The sequence below is a fragment of the Belonocnema kinseyi genome, chromosome 1 (assembly GCF_010883055.1).
Source record: "Belonocnema kinseyi isolate 2016_QV_RU_SX_M_011 chromosome 1, B_treatae_v1, whole genome shotgun sequence".
NCBI classification, from domain to species: domain Eukaryota; kingdom Metazoa; phylum Arthropoda; class Insecta; order Hymenoptera; family Cynipidae; genus Belonocnema; species Belonocnema kinseyi.
This window is the reverse complement of record NC_046657.1, coordinates 151,773,998-151,792,775: the sequence shown is the minus strand read 5'-3', so window position 1 is coordinate 151,792,775 and position 18,778 is coordinate 151,773,998.

Here is an 18,778-nt window from a genome sequence, read left to right as displayed (position 1 = left end):
TTTCGACTACAGAGGAGTGTTGCTCATTGATTTCCTACATGATCGACGTACAGTTAACGCTGCCTACTACTGCCAGCTGTTGGAGGCAGCAAAAGCCGCTTAGAGAAGCAAAAGACGCGGTAACCCCATCAGAAACGGCATCCTTCTTCATGACAATGCCAGGCCACATACCCTTGAGCATCCTCCATACACCCCAGATTTTTCACCCTTTGACTATCATTTGTTTGCGCCAATGAAAGATGCACTTGGAGGATTGCGATTTGGCAACGATCAAGATGTTGAGAAATTCGTGCGAAATTGGTTGATGACTCGACCTCAAAGTTTCTACGAGCAAGGAATTAACAAGCTTCCAAACCGCTGGAAAAAATGTGTAGAGCGTGAAGGAGACTATATAGAAAAATAATCAATAGTATTTTTGTATTGTTTTATAAATAAATAAATATTAAAAAAGAATTCCGGTTAATATTTGATTCACCCTCGTATAATACACTTGTAATCCAGATAATGAAGAGTATTTTAGGGAATTCGTAATCGACTTGTAATGCGGCTCGATTGACGTAATTCGCAGTAATTCCAGAATTAAGGGATAATCTACTTCTATTCCATTTATTTTGGGGTATTTTAGGTAATCCGAGCACTTGATTTTTGGCACGGTCTAACTCAAATATTTTGCACTAATCTCAAAATTACGAGATAACGACTTGTAGCCCAGAGTATCCGACTTTTAATAAGAAGTGAAATAATTGAAATCCTGTGTAATTTACATGTAACTCAGTTTTATTTCAGTGTAATCTACTTGTAATCCAAATAAATTTTTGTAATTCAGGAAATCAAAATAATCTACTTGTAATGCAGAATAATAAATCTACAATCCAGTGTTCCACTTGAAATCCACTTGTAATCCACTTAATGTGAAGTATTTTAGGGAATCCACACAATCGACTTGTGCTCCGGCGTAACTCAAGTAATTTGCAGTAACTACAGAATTACGTTAAAATCCACTTGTAATCCAGTGTAATCGACTTGTAATACGAAGTATTACAATATTGTATTCCGGTCTAATTTACTTGTAATTCGATTCTATTCTAGGGTAATTTCTTTGCTATTCATATAAGAAAAAGTAATTCATGTAATCTATAGGTAATTCAGAATAATCAATCTGAAATCCAGTATTCCACTTAAAATTCACGTGTAATCCACTTATTTTGGACTATTTTAGAAAATTCCAGCACTCGATATTTCGTACGTTGTAATTTAAGTAATTATCAGTAATCTCAGAATTACGAGATAATCAACTTGTAATCAAGACTAACCGACTTTTAATAAGAATTAATATCATTGTAATCCGATGTAATTCACTTGCAATTCAATTCTATTCTAGAGTATTATACTTGTATTTAGAATAAATTGTTATATTTTAGGGCAAATCCGAATATTCCACTTGTAATGAAGAATAATCCATCTACAATCCAGTATTCCATCTTGAATCCACTTTTGATCCAGATAATTTGAAATATTTTAGGAATCCAGACAGCGATTTGTGACCTGGCTTGATTCAAGTGATTTGCAGTAACTACGGAATAACGGGATAATCCACTTGTAATCTAGCGTAACCGACTTGTAATACGAAATAATATAATATTATAATTCGTTGTAATTTACTTGTAATTCGTTGTAATTTACGTGTAATTCGCTCGTTTTCAGAGTCATTTGCTTGTAATCCTAAAGGAAGGAGTAATTCAAGTAATGAACTGGTAATTCAGAATCATTTACCTATAATCCAGTATTCCATCTGGAATCCACTTGTGTACTGCAATTCACTTTTAATTCAGTTTTATTCCAAAGTAATCTACTGGTCATCCAAATAATTGTGATCCTCTGTCATTCAAGTAATTTGCAGTATTCGAAAAAATACGGGATAATCCACTTTTAATTCAAGGTAATACAATTGTAATACGAAGTAATCTAATATTAAAATACGACGTAATTTACTTCTAATCTGCTTCTACTCCAGAGTATTCTACTTAATCTTCAAATTATTCAAAGTAATTCAGGTAATCCAATTAATCCACTTTTAATGCCGAAGAAACTACATATGATCCAAAATTCCACTTCAGTCTATTTGTAATTAAGATAATTTAGGGTATTTTAGGTAATCCAAGCGAGTGACTGGTGATCTGGTGTATTTCAATTAATTCGAAGTAATGTAAGAATAATAGCATAATCCGTGAAGAATCCACATTAATCCACTTGTAACATGAAGTAATACAATTGTAATCCAATGTAAAATACTTTGATTCCAGAGTGGTACACTTCTGATCAAATAATTGGGAGTTACTCAGATATTTAAAACAATCCACTTGTAATGCAGAAAAATTCACATATAATCAAGTATAATCCAATTGTAATTCAAGTAATTCATGATTTTGGTTATAAATTCAACTATCTGGTGACAAATTGATTTACCTTGAAGGAAATTCGGCAGCTTGTAAAAAAGTAACTTTTTCTAAATTCAACATTTTCATTAAAAATTCTGATTTTATTTGATTTTATTTTAGCATAGTAGTAGATCAGGGATCGCTGAATTTAAACCTGATGTAAGATTTTCAAAACTCAAAATACCAGATCCAATGTGGCGGGCACGAAAATGAAAGAAATGTTTCGATCTGGATGAAATTGGTCATTAATACGTTTTTGTGATGGACGATTTCCAATCTAATATTGGATTTTTTCAACTTAAAATGGCGGATCCAATATGGCGGACATGAATTATTAAAAATGTTCCGATTTTAATCAAATGGGTGGTACGTAGGTTTCTCGGGTCACTCAACCAAAACATGGGGTTTGATTTTTTCGAATTCAAAATAACGGATTCAATATGACGTACATGAATTATTAAAAACGTTCGGATTTTGATGAAATGGCTAGTGCTCAGGCTTTCAGGGTCGCTTAATCGAAACCTGGTGTTGGGTTTTCAGATTTCAAAATAACGGATCCAATATGGCGGATATTAATTATTGAAAACCTTCGGACCTTGAAAAGATTTTTGATACTTATGTTTATGGGGGAGCTGAATTAAAATCAGGTGTTGGATTTTCAAAATTAAAAATATCGGATACAATAAAGTGAATATGAATTATTAAAAATCTTCGGACCTTGATAAAATTCGTGATACTTATGTTTCTGGGGTCGATAAATTGCAATCAGGTGTTACATTAAAAAATTTAAAATAATGGATCCAATATGACGGACCAAAATGATCAAAAATTTTTAAAACTTTATCGGATTATCTATGTTTATGGCTTTCAAATTTTTAAACTGAAAATGTAATATATCCAAAGTGGCATAACAAATTTTAAGGTAACAAATTATGAAAATAGCATTATTATATATGACATTCATGCAGCTAACATTTAAGCGGCAATCGGGAGACCTGTGGTATGATTCTTTTCGGCGCGAAGGACATATTTTCTCAGAGAAAATTTAATTTTGAAAATTAGAAATTTTAAGATATTTCTGCTAGGCTTAAAGTTACCCCTAAATATATTTCAAAATCTGTTGAAAATCAAGCTTTTGAGCGATTTTTGTCAAAAAAAGTGCGTCTTAGCATGCAGTGCAACGCCTTCAATGACCAAAGCATTTTTAAAGTTCGCCCAAGAACACTTTGAGTTTTACAAGAGAGCTTTCCCGTAAGTAGGTTTCTTGTCTTCCAAAGTTTGACGAGCCACCGTAATTACTTTCTTCGGCCCCTTTCGATAGATTAATAATGTTCTGTTGTTGTAACATCCGATCGCCTCGAGCGAAGGGTAATTAGCCTGTACTGTTCTCGATTCCTTCACAATAGAATCTCTTATCACCCTTCGTGATAGAGTAAAATATTATATCTTTGTGATTAATTGAAATTGTGATTAATTGCAATTTGAATTAGTACCTAATTTCTGATTCTTAATTTCGTCCGAACGTTTTATTTTTCCCCCAGAAGAAGGGAAGAGAAATGATGGTAAATGCATTAGGGAAGTAGGAAAAGGGGAAATAAAAAAATGAAAGGAAACTAAAGGGGAATAATAATAATACGAATAAGCGAAAATGAGAGGAGAGGAAAAAATGGAATGAGGGGATAGGGAGTATGAGTTGCGACGGAAAATAGGGCATTAAAAATAGTGGAAATTAGAGGAAATAAAGGATGGGAAGTTGCGGCAAGTGAGATAAATTGAGGAGTGGGAAAGTATGAAAATTAATCCGTTATGAGGGGTTAGGGAGTAAGGTGCATTGGGGAATTCAGAGCAGGTGAATTAAAAGGAAATCAAAGGAGGCGAAGTGGAAGAAGTAAGTGTACATTGCAGAAAGAAGCGAAGGATGAAGTGAGGAGAAATAATTGTAGGGGAAGTCGGAGAAATGAGGCCGGAGGTAAACGGTGAAGTAGGGAAAATAAAGGTAGAAGAGTTAGTGGAATCGAGGGTAGGAAAAGAAGAAGAGCCGCGAAATAACGAAAGTGAAATAAGGACAGGTAAAGTAATGAGGGAAAATAAGCTAGGGAAAATAAAAGAATGGAAATAGGAAAAATGAGAATTATTGAGAAGTGGAGAGTTAGGGGCACTGACGCGAAATTAGGCTATATAAAGTAAAGGTATTGAGGGTAAATGCGATCAGGGAAAGAAGAAGAAGCGCGGGGATATATGAGGAGGAACGGTAAGAGGAAATAGGGAAAACGAGTGATTGAAGTAGGGGAAGATGTCCGTCAGTCCTTCGTACATTCTTTTCAAGAGAGGAAGTGGAAAGAAATGCAGCTAGAAGAATTACAAAAATTAAGGTAAGGGAAAGTTAGACAACGTTAAAGAAGGCGCTGTAGAGAAATAAGGGGTGGAGAAGACGGAGAAGTTAGGGAAAATCGCAGGAGGGGATGCATCAAAGTTAAACAGAAATTAAGGAGGTAGCAGGATATAAAAACTAGGTAAAAGAAGGGCTGGCTCATTAGGAAAATTAGGGAATTAAGGTATGTAAAATTAGGCAAGTGAGGTATGTAAAAGAAAAAATTGAAAAGGTAGTAAGGGAAATAAAGGAATATGAATTATGGTGTGTGGGGGAAAATTAGATACGGGGAATAGTAGAAATAAGGGAAAATTTGGGATAGTAGGGTAAGCGAGCAGAAATGAGCGATAGAGATGTTGGGGAAATTATAAGAGATAAAGGAAACAGAAATGAGGGAACTTAAAATAATTTTAGCGTTATTATTTTTAAAGAATTCTTATTCACTTTTCTTTGTTCAAGAAACTTCTCATTTTTCTCATTTTTTTCGTTTAGATATGAACTTCAATAAAAAAAACCAATAATAAAATCCAACTGTTTGTAGTTGAGAATTTTTTTTTGTTGCTAAAAGTTCTACTTGTTTCTAAAGAGTTCCACTATTTTGTTTTTAATTCTTTTTTTTTCAAAGAATTATCTCTTTTTAACCATTTTGTTGAAAATTCATCTTTCAAGTAGAAAATTTATGTATTTTGCTGAAAATTATTTTTTTGACAGTAAGTCAAACTAAGTTGCTTGGTTAAAAAATCATCCTTTCTGGTTAAAACTGCGACTACTTGTTTGAAAATCAAATTTTTTTTCGGTTAAAGAATTAACTATTTTGTTGGAAATTCAAGTTTTGTAGTTTAATTTAAAGGTTTTTATTTCAAATTGAAATTTATTTCGTTGAAATTCACAAATACATGTTTCTATGAGAATGTTTTGTGTAAAAAATCAACTGCTTTGTTCAAAATTAAGCCACTTCGTAAAAGCTTTACAACATAAATCAACTTTTTAGCTAAAAATTATTTTTTTCTTGTAAAAATTCAACCATTTGTCTATTTGGATGATGATTCAACGACTCTGTCAGAACTTCTTCTATTATTCACGTCATTTTTTAAATTCATCCTTTAGTAAAAAATTAATTTTATTAGTTAAACATTCATCTTTTTATGTTAAAAATTCAGCTCTTTAGAAGAAAATTCAACTGCTTCGTTAAAAATTGTTCTTCTTGAATTGAAAAATCATCTTTTGTTGTACAAAAATCGTCTTTCTTAGTAAGAAATGTATTTCTTGGCTCGAAATGAACTTCTTTTGTCTTAAAACTAAGTTTTTGTGTTGTAAACTCAAATTTTTTTAAACACATTCGTCTTTTTGGCTTGAAATATCATTAAAAGGATCAATTTCAATATTCTTCTATTTTCGTCCAATTCAACGGCTTGATAATTGACTTTTTTCGAATAATTTTTGTTAACCTTAATTTAACTTTTTTATATAAATTTAATTTAATTTAATTTATTTTTTATATAAAAATGAAACAATTTTGTTAAAAATAATATTTTTTTGTTAAAATTCCTGTATTTTGTTAAACATTCGTCTTTTAGTAAAAAATTCTTCTTTTAGATAAACATTCATCCTCTTGTGTTAAAAATTCAGCTATTTAAAAAAAATCAACTTTTTGTTGTAAAATCATCTTCTTGAATTGAAAAATCCTCTCTTGTGGTACGAAAACCATCTTTCTTACTTAAAAATTCATCTCACTTGGCTGAAAATGAACTTTCTTCTTGCCTGGAATTCAACTTTTTGGGTAAAAATTTAAATGTGTTCTAAAAAATTCGTCCTTTTGCTTGAAATATCAGTCAAATGATCAATTTTAATATTTGATCAGATAAGTGTGATGCATCACAAAATTTCTTACGAGCGCCCTCCACTTTGACATTTTTCCCATGAGGAACAATGTGGAGAAGGGAAGTTGCGGACGCGAAGGCAATAAGGGAATGTGTAGTAGTGATAGTGAGGGGAAAGTATAGCGAGGGGGGAAGTGAGGTGAGGAGCAGTAGAAAAAACTAGGGAAAATCAGCGTAAGAAGGAAGGCTAAATATTGGAAATTACTGAAAATGTTAGGAAGGGGGTTGAGGAAAACGAAGGGTAGGCTAGTAGAGTGGATCGTATGAGTGGGTAAGGCAAGATGAAGACACAGGATGAGAAAACGAGAAAGGCGTAATAGAAAATAGTGAGGGAAGCGACTGGTGCTCTAGTAGGGTAGGCGGGTGAGGAAAGAAAAAAAAGCGATGACTAAGGGAAGGAATTAGCAAAGAAGTGTAGTAAGGAAAACGACGGGTGGCTTAGTAGGATTAAGCGGGTATAAAGGGAAAAAAAGTGATGACTAAAGAAAAGAAGTAAAGAAAGAAGTGTTGGAGCGTTGTGATGAAAGTGACGGGTGGGCTAGCAGAATTAAGCGGGCGAGTAGGGGAGGAAAAGCGGTGTATAAGGAAGGAAAATAGGGAAAAAAGTGTCGAAAGGTGGTAAAGTAAGCGATGGCTGCTGTAGTTGGTTTGATCGGAAAAGTACGAGAGGAAAAGTGATGACTAGGGAAAAGAAGTAGGGAAATGAGTGTCGGAGTAGAGAGAAGTAACCGGTGTGCCAGTAGGATTAATCGGGAGAGTAGGGGAGGAAAAGTGATGGCTAAGGAAGAGAAGTATGGAAAGAAGTTTCGCAGAGCAGTAAGGGAAGTGACAAGTGGGCTAGTAGGATAAGGTGAGTGTATAGAAGAAGAAAAAAGATGACTGAGAAAGGTAAGTGGAGAAATAAATGTTGAAGCGTAGTGGCGCAAGTGTCGGGTGCTCTAGCAGGAGAGTAAAAGTCATGACTAAGGAAGGGAAGTAGGGAAAGAAGTGTTCGAGTCTAGCGAGGAAACCGACCGGTGGGCTAGCAGGATTAGTTAGGTGAGTAGGGGGGGGGGGCGGATAATGACTAAGGAAGAAAAGTAAGGGAAAGAGTGTTTCAACAGGAAAAATAAGGAGAGGTGAAAGTAGAGGAGGAAGAATCAGAGGAAGGAGGAGGTAGCAACGTGATAAGTGAAGGAACGGGAAGTAGAGGAAAATAGAAGAAAGTAGGTGTAGGAGGGGTGGGAAAGTACGGTAGGAAGAATTTTAATTGACTTATTCGCATTTTCTGCGGAATATATCTGAGAAAGAAAATGTCTCTCTTAACTCAAAGCAAAGTTACCAGCTTGCTTTTCAACTGGATCAAATGCAAATTTAGTAGCGACAACCGCCGAAAGGATGAATGAGCCATTGCACAATGGATTTTCTTCGAAGCGCACTTATTATATTCCGAATAATATTAGAGCCTCTCCGTGCCTTGAAGCGAATAATTTAGCAATTTAAAACATTGTTTATGTACCACCCGCTCCATTGGTCGCGGAAAAAGGCGCACTTTTCACAAACATTCTGAGGTTGTATTTCAATTAAGAATAAACAAAAAGAGGTCGCAGGAGAATCACCCACGATTTCACACAAATAAACGTTTATGTTTTTTGCCCAATTTACATAAAACGTTTAGAAATTTAGTCAACGAAAATATTATTAACATTATAAATAATATGAATTAAAATAGTCCTTTGAAGAGAATGAACTGAATCGAAATAACTAAAAAAGTCCGAAATGCTTTGTAAATGTTTTTATTTTTCATGTAGTTGTCCTGAAATCTATTCGAATTTACAATCAAACAATCCACTTTTTGTTTTGATTAAATAATACTTAAAGGCAGGCCATTGCGAGGTGAACATTTATTTTCTCTAAGAAAAAAGACGCTTTTTTATGTTTTATTCAGAATCTTTAATATTAGATAAATCTACTTTAACCTTAAATTTCCATTCACAAATAGCCCTGAATTACAAATAAAATATTCCTTTTTTAATATCCAACCCATAAGTCTGTTTCATGGGGTCCTAAAGAAACCCCTTAAGCGAAAACATGGGTTTTGCGAATTATTAACGCTAATTACGCACTTTAGCAGTTTTTCAAAAGCAAAATGTTTCTTATGCATAAATTACTACTCTATATTAAAAATTATTTATCAAAATGAATTGCTTAAAAATTTTAATATTGTTTTCAGCTACTTTCTCGTAGGATACAGATAGTTAGTCGCGGTTTTTGCATTAATGTTCCATTTTTGTCCGATTTTAAATTAAACTGAGGTATCAGTTAATTAATTTTAACAAGAAGAATTATTTAAACAATTTATTATTATTTTTTAATATATATTTTTTTAATGATACTGGAAATTTATTTTATTATGGCAAAAATAATGGTTTAAACCAATTTTTATTATTTTTTTGGTAATTTTCTCTGCGAATAGAGATAGAAAGTCGCGTTTTTTTCACAAATTTTCCACTTCTTGTTCAATTTTTAATATGGAGTGAAGTAATATGTCATTAATTTTAACGATAATTATTTTCTAAATAATTTATTATTATTTTTAATAATATTATCTTAAAACAATGCTAGAAATTGCGATTTCTTCTTAAATTTTTAACGTTTTGTCCACAATTCACTTGAAGTGAGTTAACCTTCAAACTAATTGTTTAATCAAATTCTTATTCTTTGCGGTAAAATTTCCAGATTAGAGATAGAAAGTCGCGTTTTTTTAAATTTCGCCACTTTTGTCCCATTTTTAATTACATTGAGAATGCAAACATGAATGTTCCTGAATGCCAACAAAAATAATTTTCTAAACAATTTATTATTATTTTTAATAATATTTTCTTTTAATCATGCTAGAAATTATGTTTTCTTCAGTTTTTAACTTTGAGTGCACGTTTCACCTACAGTAAGTTAATATTTAATTTACACTATCAATAATAATTGCACGAACAACTCATATTGCTTATAGCTATCTTCTTTTATATTAATACTAGATAGTTGCGTTTTTTCTGAATTTAAAAACTTTTTCTTAATTTTTCAATCAGACTGAAGTAATAATTAATTAAATTAAACAAAAATAGTTGCTTACATGACCTATCATTCTTATCAATGACATTCTCCTTGCTTTATTGTAAAAAGGCAAAGCAGAGGAGAGGAGAGGAGATACGAAAAATTTAAAGAGGGAAAGTAGGGGCATTGAACAAAAATTAGGGTTCGAAAAGTAGGAGAAGTTATGAAGATGAGTGGTGGAGTAGCAGAGGAGGTGTGGAAAAATAAGGCTAGAGTAAGTAGGGGAAATAAGGGGAGAAACAGTCTAAGCAGGGAAGGACAACAATTGACAGGGGAGTTGGTAAATAAGGATTAGTATGGTGAGTGGAAATAAGTGTAAGTGAAGAAGAGGAAGTAAGGTGAAATAAGGGGACCAACAATTTGGGAAATAAGGAAAGAAGTATGTAAAATAAAAAGTCAGAAAGTAGGGAACAAGAGGGTTGGGGAAGTTGGCAAAATGAAGCGAAGATAAATAGGAGGAGTGATGATAGGGGGCATACGTGAGAGGAGGAAGTCTAGAAGAAGTAAAGGGATGATAAATATTGAAGTAAGGAGAAATGATAAGGTAGTGGAAGTGAAAGATGATCAGAGTAGGGAAGCAGGGGGAGTAGTGGGAAGTGATGAAGAACGAGGTAATAAGTACGGTAGGTAGGAGACGTGGAGGAACATGATGGTGTATAAGAAAGTGAGGGAAAATGCAGAGAGTGGATGCACGCAGAATTATGAAAGGGGGAGTAAACGCTAAGGAAGTAAGGAGAGGAGTATCTTCAGGAGAAAGAATTTGGCGAAGGGTGGAGAAGCAAAGTTTGAAATCTGATGAGGGAAAATATGGGAGTGGAAGGGCTTAAGCCACCTTATTAACATCTTGATAGGCTGAAACTGTTGCTACAGTGTTGCTAACAATATTCCGGAGGACCTACTTTCTAAACTTTCTTAACTCGGCAGCAGTTACTTTTATGACAAAGAAGACTGTTACATTATGGTTTTATGAGCCATTCTGAAAAATGAAACGAAAATCTTTCTCTCAAGCGCTTTGCTGCCCCCAAGGTAACTGATATTAAACTTATCTTTAAACTTGCTTTCCAGTAATCAAGAAACTTATAATTGCTCTAGATAGTTACTTCTTCTAGTTTTGTATAATAATTAACCATAATGAAGATGAAAGCCTTTAAGTTACGTTGTTATATAATGAGCCAGTTATGTAGTACAATAATTTTAATTAGCATTAACGTCTGTCGATCGAGCTTATCTTTTCTCAAGGAGGAAAGTGAGAGTAATTAACCGAGGGAAGTAAAGAAAACTAGGCTATGAGAAATTGTGAGATAGGAAGTAGGAAAAGTGGGAGAGGCAGTAAGGGCAATTGAAGGACTTGGAAGTTAGGAAAGTGAGGGAAGAAGTAGAAGTGAGACAAATGAGCAGAGCGGCGGCAGTAGGGAAACGAAGAGGAAATAACAATGGACCTGCATGATAATGCGGAAAAATAAAGTCAGGGAAGTGATGTAAAATAACCTATAAAATGTAGAGGAATCGAGGTAAAATTTGCGACGTCCGTTTTATTTTTCTCTTGCTTCTCTTATACCTACATTTTTCAATTTATCTCTTTTGCTCCTCTATTCTCCTCCACCTCCTTCATCTATTATTCCCCCAATCTATCAGCCTCTAGAAGCTCTGCCAAATTCTCTTTCCAGCTTCCTTTATCTTCTAGTCCTCTCTTAAATCCTTCTCATACATGCTCCAATGTACCCTCTTCCCATTGGCGTATTCTGCACTTTCTGTTCTATTTCTTTTCCCAATACATTCTTTCCCTTACCTCGTTTCTCAATCTAAATCTTGCTATTTTGGTCCACTTCCTCTCTCCACATTCTTTTTCGAATTGCGTTGGTACGCCTTCCTTTTTCTATCATCTTATACCATTTATTATATTTTGATTCCTCAATCATCTCCCATATTTCTATTAATTGTCTTTCTTTTTTTACTTTTTTAAATTCTTCATAGTTTACTTCAGTTTCGCCTTCGAAATCTCTTCAATAAACACAATCTATCATTTCAATATCCTGATTAACTCTTTCTGTTCTTTTCTCTCTATTTGCCACCTTCTAAACCTATTGTTCCGTCCAAGCTTTCTCTGCATTTTTTTAAATCTTTTAATTTCCTCCTTTTTTATCGCACTACGAAGTATATTCCTTCTATTTTCTCCTATATTTGTCTCCATTAATTGTCCCTTTTCTCAATTTTATTAATTTTCTTCTCCCTTCCTTCTATTCCTTTGTTTACATTTCTCACCCCACCCACTTCTAACCCCTCTGTCACTGACTTATTTTTTGTTTTTATACCTTAATACTCTTTTTATTTCTCCTATTATCATTTTCATCTCCTGGTATACATTTTCCAACTCTATTTTGATATTCCTGATATTTCTCTTAAACTATTCTTTGCCTTATAATGACCCATCCCCTTTTTCTACCTTTTTTACCTTTACTTCCTTTTTAGCCTTATTTTTATTATTCTTTTCTCCTCTAATGCCACTGTTGCGGAAAAGTGATCCGAATATATATTTTTCGCGACGTCTAGTTTTACGACCTTCTCTCTTACCTCGTCGTCCATAAACACATATTCAATTTTCACCCCCCCCCCTTTTTAAGCCTAAACGTATATATACCCCTACATCAAATTACGCTATATTTTCATTCAGGATAAACCATCACTTAGCCCCTTGGTTCTTTAGTAGTAATTCATTTTCCTCACCATTCAGTATCTTGCCTTCAGATTTTCTTTCTCGCTGGCCACCCCATTACCTTTATCTCTTCTACTCTTAATCCCACTTTTTGTTCTTTTATCTCTTTTTCATCCTTTTTTGTTGTACATTCATTCCTTACTCTTATCGCCATTCCTCCTATTTCTCTTCCTTTTTTATTCTTTCTTTTGGCATTCTAAACCCGCCATTTAAAACCTATTGTTAATATTTCCTATCCCTTTCTCTTCCCCATCCGTTTTCATTGAGCCACGTCACTACTACATCCCATTCTGTCAAATATCTCATAAACTCTATATCATGTCTTCTCAACCCTGCTATATTGTAGTATCACATCCTAGAATCGTTCCTATTTTCGATTCTCGTCTCTTATTTTCCTACTATTTCTAATTTCTATATAGCCCGTTCATTCGTATCCTTATTTCCCTACACTGCTAAACCGGATTTAGGCTTGGCAGAATTAGATGAAATTAATGTCCTTCGGTTACGTCGAAATAAGGTACACTTTTTACAGATTGTCAGACTTCTAACCCATTCAAAGCTTCCACTTTTCAAAATACTTCATATTTTGACATTTTAAAAATATTTTCGATTGACTCAATCAGAAAAGTTTCTGTTAAGCTAATATTTTGGGCTACTTTGGTAAAATAGCACAATATTTTGCGTATTTTTTACAGTGAGACTGGGAAAGGGGTTTCCAGATGTGACAGATCACTCTTCTGCGAATAGTCAGTATCACTCGTATTTTTTATCGTGAGACATGAAAAAGGGGTATAAGATGTGACAGATCACACTTCTGTGACCATTCACCAACAATCGTATTTTTTATAATAATACATGAAAAAGGGGTTTCTTATCTGACAGTTCAATCGTCTCTGACCACTGCGAGACTTGGAAAATAGATTAGAGACGTGAAACTTCACTCGTCTGTTACCGATCAGTAATACTCGTATGTTTTAACGTGAGACTTGACCAGTCATTAACACTCCCATTTTTGTACAGTGAGACACGTAAAAAAGGTGAGGGACGTGACAGATTACTCTTCTGTGACCAGTCACTTATACTTCTGTTTTTCACAGTGAGACTTGAAAAAGAGGTTCGAGACGTGACACATCACTCTTCTGCAACCATTCACTAAAACTCGTATTTTTTGCCGTGAGACGTGGAAAAGAGGTTCGAATGTTGACAGATCACTCTTCTGTGACCAGTCATTAACACTAGTAGCTTTACAGAGAGACTCGGAAAAGGGGTTCGAGATGTAACACATCACTCTTCTGTGACCAGTCACTAACACTCGTATTTTTTACAGTGAGACTCAGAAAAGAAGTTTGAAATGTTACAGATCACTCTTCTGCGACCAGTCACTGACACTCATATTTTTTACTCATACCTGCAAAAGGGTTTCGAGATGTGATAGATCACTTTTTTGTGACCAGTCTCTGACTTTGATTTTTAAACAGTTTATAATTGTTGAATCTTAAATTATTTAAGTTCAAAGTAACTGATTTTGAAAGTTTTCTATAAGAAAGCATGCAATTCAATTTTAAAAGTTCACAATATAAGCAATTTTTTAATTTTGTACAGCGCACTGTCTTCATATGTAGCAGTCAAGTTGTTTCAGTTATTAAAACTTGCAGTGTGGTTATCATGCGATTAGGCTTTATTATTGATTAAAAAAATATTTACAAAAACTTTATTTATTTTGTCTCGAAAATGGTGAGAGGTACGCGAAAATTGACCAAATTTTCAGGGTATTCTATAACTGAATGCTTCCGAGCAACCCAAAGCTAGCCCATTAGAAAGATTTACAAAATAAAAAATTTGAGTTTACTTGAAAAAGAAGAGATACAAGATAACTACAATTTTTTGGGATTTTATAAAGATTTGGTGCTCTACAAAAATAAACTATCTTAGTAAAAAAAATTAGAAATAATTTAAGAACGAGTTCAGATTGATTTTTATTTAATTAGATTGAAGTTGATGTTCGTGCTACAACGGAAAAGCATTGAAAAGATATTCTGGATTAAAAGTATTAAAACTTGTTTGGGATGACTCCTAGATTCGTTCTGATTGGATGTCGGATGCAGAAGGTATTAAAGTTTGCTTTCTATTGGTGTGAGATTTATTCGGATTGGTTTCAGGTTCACACGTACACATTCAGACTAGTGTAGATTTCAATTAGATTCATTCTGGTTGAATATAAGAAGTTCTCGGATTCAATAGAATGGGAAAACGGATTGAAAAACGGATTGAAGTTGGTGTTGAAGCATGAATGGAAAGGATTGATTAGGAGATTCATGCGCACGTATGACTGTGTTATAAGTTTTTACGCAATTAATTTGTCAGCAACATTAGAAGCAATACCACTAAGGAATTTGTTATAAAAAAAACAAACAAAGGACCCCGCAGCAAATGTACATGAAATGGCTTTTGAGCGATTTTAATTAAACTTCGTACAATTGTAGTTCTCAATGTCCCAGTCAAAAGTGTTATGGGGCACAAAGTCCGAAAATGGACAGTTTTCAAGTTATAGAGGTATAAACATCCAGCCATTTTAAGAAAAATTACCAAATATCTCGAAAACTGCAGCTCTGCGAAAAAAATGTTCCCTATGAAAGTTATTGCGCTCTAACGGGGAAATGCAAAGAAAGTCATAGCCTTAAGACAGAGGTCATTTTTCAAGGTCATTCAATGTGAACTAATCATTTATTGCTAATATTTAGTCAATACAGACAAGATATGAAGAGGAAATCAATATAGGATCCACAAAGACAAGAAATGAGAATGACTTAGTCAACAGCCAGCCAATGAAGGCAAGTCATGAGTGCGATTTAGTCATTATCCAGCCAATGAAGGCAAGGCATGAGCGAGATTCAGTCATTATCTAGCCAATGAAGGCAAGACATGAGCGAGATTTAGTCATTATCTTACCAATGGAGGCAAGATTGGTCCAGGATATTGTCAATAACTAGCCAATGAAGGCATGAAATGAGCTTAATTTAAACAATATTCGGCGAATGAAGGCAAGACATGAGCGAGATTCAGTCATTATCTAGCCAACGAAAGCAAGACATGAGCGAGATTTAGTCATTATCTAGCCACTGAAGTCAAGATTTTTCCAGGATGTCAATATCTAGCCGATGAAGGCATGAAATGAGCTTGATTTAGACAATATCTGGCCAATTAAGGCAAGTCATGAGTACGATTTAGTCAATTACTAGCCAATGACGGTAAGAGATGAGCGATATTTAGACATTATCTAGCCAATTGGCTAGATATTGACAACATCCTGGACGAATCTTGCCTTCATTGGCTAGATATAGGCAACAAAACTTGGCTAGATATTGGCAATAAATGACAAGTTCACATTGAAGGACCTTAAAAAATAACCTTTGTCTTAAGGCTATGTGTTTTTTTGCATTTCCCCATTAGAGCCCAATAACTTTGATAGGGAACATTTTTTTCACAGAGCTGCAGTTTTCGAGATATTTGGTAATGTTTCTTAAAAGGTTTGGACGTTTAAACCTCTATAACTCGAAAACTGTCCATTTTCAGACTTTGTGCCCTTTAACACTTTTGATCGAGATAATGAGAAATACAATTTTACGAAGTTTAATCAAAATCGATCAAAAGCCATTTCATGTACATTTGCTGCAGGGTCCTTTGCTTTTTAGAAAAATAATTTTTAATTTTAAAAAATCCTACTGCAATTATCACATATTTTGAAGTAAAGAAGCGGATATGACATGATTAGTCAATTGTTGGTGTACAAAAGTAAACATCTTTTATCAGAAGTTCTTGATACCATATGGTCCTGCGGTCCATATGGACTTTCACTTTTGATGAGATTACTATCTATTTTAGCAGGTTCTTAAAAATACTTTTTAACTTTCGGACATGTATTGCTTGAATATTGTTTATACTAGCAGAAATTGTTTTCAGTGGAGTCACTACTATTTACGGTATTAAATTATTTTCAAATTGGCGAAAATTAAATAAAACCGTAGCTTAATATATTTATTTATGAATTCTTGATATACAACAGTTGCAAACTATCATCTCAGCTGTGTCAAATTATCCTGATAAAGAGCTCGACCTAATCGAAGGATGTTAAAAAACACATATACCACAGAAATTTAGGAACACCGATAACGAAAGGAACGAAGCACCTAGGAAGTTCCTAATATTCCCCAAATGAAAAGAAAAAAATAATTTCAGAATAATTTCTTAAATGAAGAAGCTGATAATAATTTTGATATTCCATTATAATATTCGAATACTTATCCTATTATTAGAGCTTTACATAATCGTTATTATTTAAAAATATAAATTGAACAAGTTTTCAACATTGAGCTTCTAACATTTTTTAAACTTAATAAACTAGAATTAATAATCCGTGATTTCAAATCAAGAGTGTTTGAAATGTAAAATAGTCCATTGAAAGGCCAGTGGCTTTAATAGAATATGGAAATGTAACTTTAGTGTTGCAATCTGATGCCACTAGACGCTGACACATTTTCTTTTTATTGCCTGAAATATAACTTTTTTAACTGTTTCCGAACAGGTCAGACTGGGGCATTGAAGAAAAATTTAAACCTTGATATTGAGCAAGATAATGCATTCACTTTTGAGCGAAATCTAATTTTGTTTTTCTTTTACATTTTCTTAAGATCACTTTTGGTGTGGATGATTTTGGTTTAAATGTTGTTTGCACGTACTACGCTATATTGCCTTAAGATTGGGTGATTTCCTATTGGGGATTCATACTCTTCCTGTTGGCTTAAATCGAGAACCGAGCCATTGTCCATATTTATTTTCACACGTGTTAGCTTCATACGAAAATTTTGTGCATATATTCCACGAAGAATTGTATTATTATTTTCAAATATTGCCACGACGTCACGCGTCGATGTTGTTAAGACAATTCGCTCTTCGGTTGGCATGGGCGCACGGGTACTATATCGTCCTCTCAAAAAAATTGGTTGGTTTACCGGAAAGGTGTATCTGTGAATCTGGAATAACGCGTGTGGATTCGTTTTGGGAATAAGACGAATGAATCTAAGTTCTTCAGGGGAAATTCCAAGTATGAGACGAGAATCATGTCTTTCAGCAGGAGACCTTGTCCTATCACGAAGGGATTGCTCTGCAGAAGTAAGGCTCCTGTCAGGAGAATTAGAAGGGCTGGAACGAGACACAGAAGGAATCGGTTCGCCATTAGGTAAACAGTCAAACAGTAAACTGAATTCTGAAACAAGAAACAGAGTATTAATTTTTACTTAGAGCACATAATCATATGTTAGTGTTGATTATAAGCAATTTCTCAATCAAAATTTATAAATTACTAGTGGCGTTCTAAAATCTCGCTGCGCAACTTACGATTATCTGTGTCTTTTTATAAGAGAAGGGCAAAGATAGTCTACGCGAAGTAGGAAAAATATGAAAAAAATTAATGGACGTAAAAAACTGATCAAGGATCATTTCTTTTCGATTCGGAAAATTTTGAGCGAATAATTTAAAGGTTTTGATTGAATCCAATACTTGCATGCGTATGTAAAGGGCGTATTAAAAGTTTATTTTTGTGATTGTTTTTTTTTTTTAACTGAGAATTATTGATACAGATAGAACATATGGATAAATAAAAAAACTCATGAAATAGACGTTTTTTTAAAACCCACTACCCTTAAGGCCATGTGACGAGTGGATCAAGTTTGCCAGATTCTTACCTTACCGAAACCTTTTTATTTCCTAACTTATGTTTAGAATATTTTAAATTGCGAGATTTTATTCTTCCTGCTGTCACGTGATTGAATTCTAACTGAACTCGGGCCTATCCGGCCGGTGCCAGCCGGTTCGGCATACTCTTGTACAAATTTCGGGCCCGCGATATGCTGTACGTGTTTGGTTTCTTTGTTTTCTAATTGTATTTTTAGTGTTCAAGAAAAGCATCTTATTATGGCTATTTTTAATTTTTTAAACATGTGTGACTTTTAATCAAAAAAATTATTTATGAAGAGTTAAGTTTTAAATTTTTAGAAGACATTTTAGTTTTCTATGAGGTTATTGCCCTAAAGCAAGAAGGCACGTGACTATAATCAAAATTCCATTTAAACTAAGTTTTATTTGATCGAAAATCCAGTTGCCGACCACATGTTTTTCATCATTTTTATTTTTTTAAATTTTCAAGTGACAAATATTTGTTATTTTTCATTTTAAGAAATATAAAAATAATTATAATTATAAATAATAAGGAAATTTCTGAAAAATACTT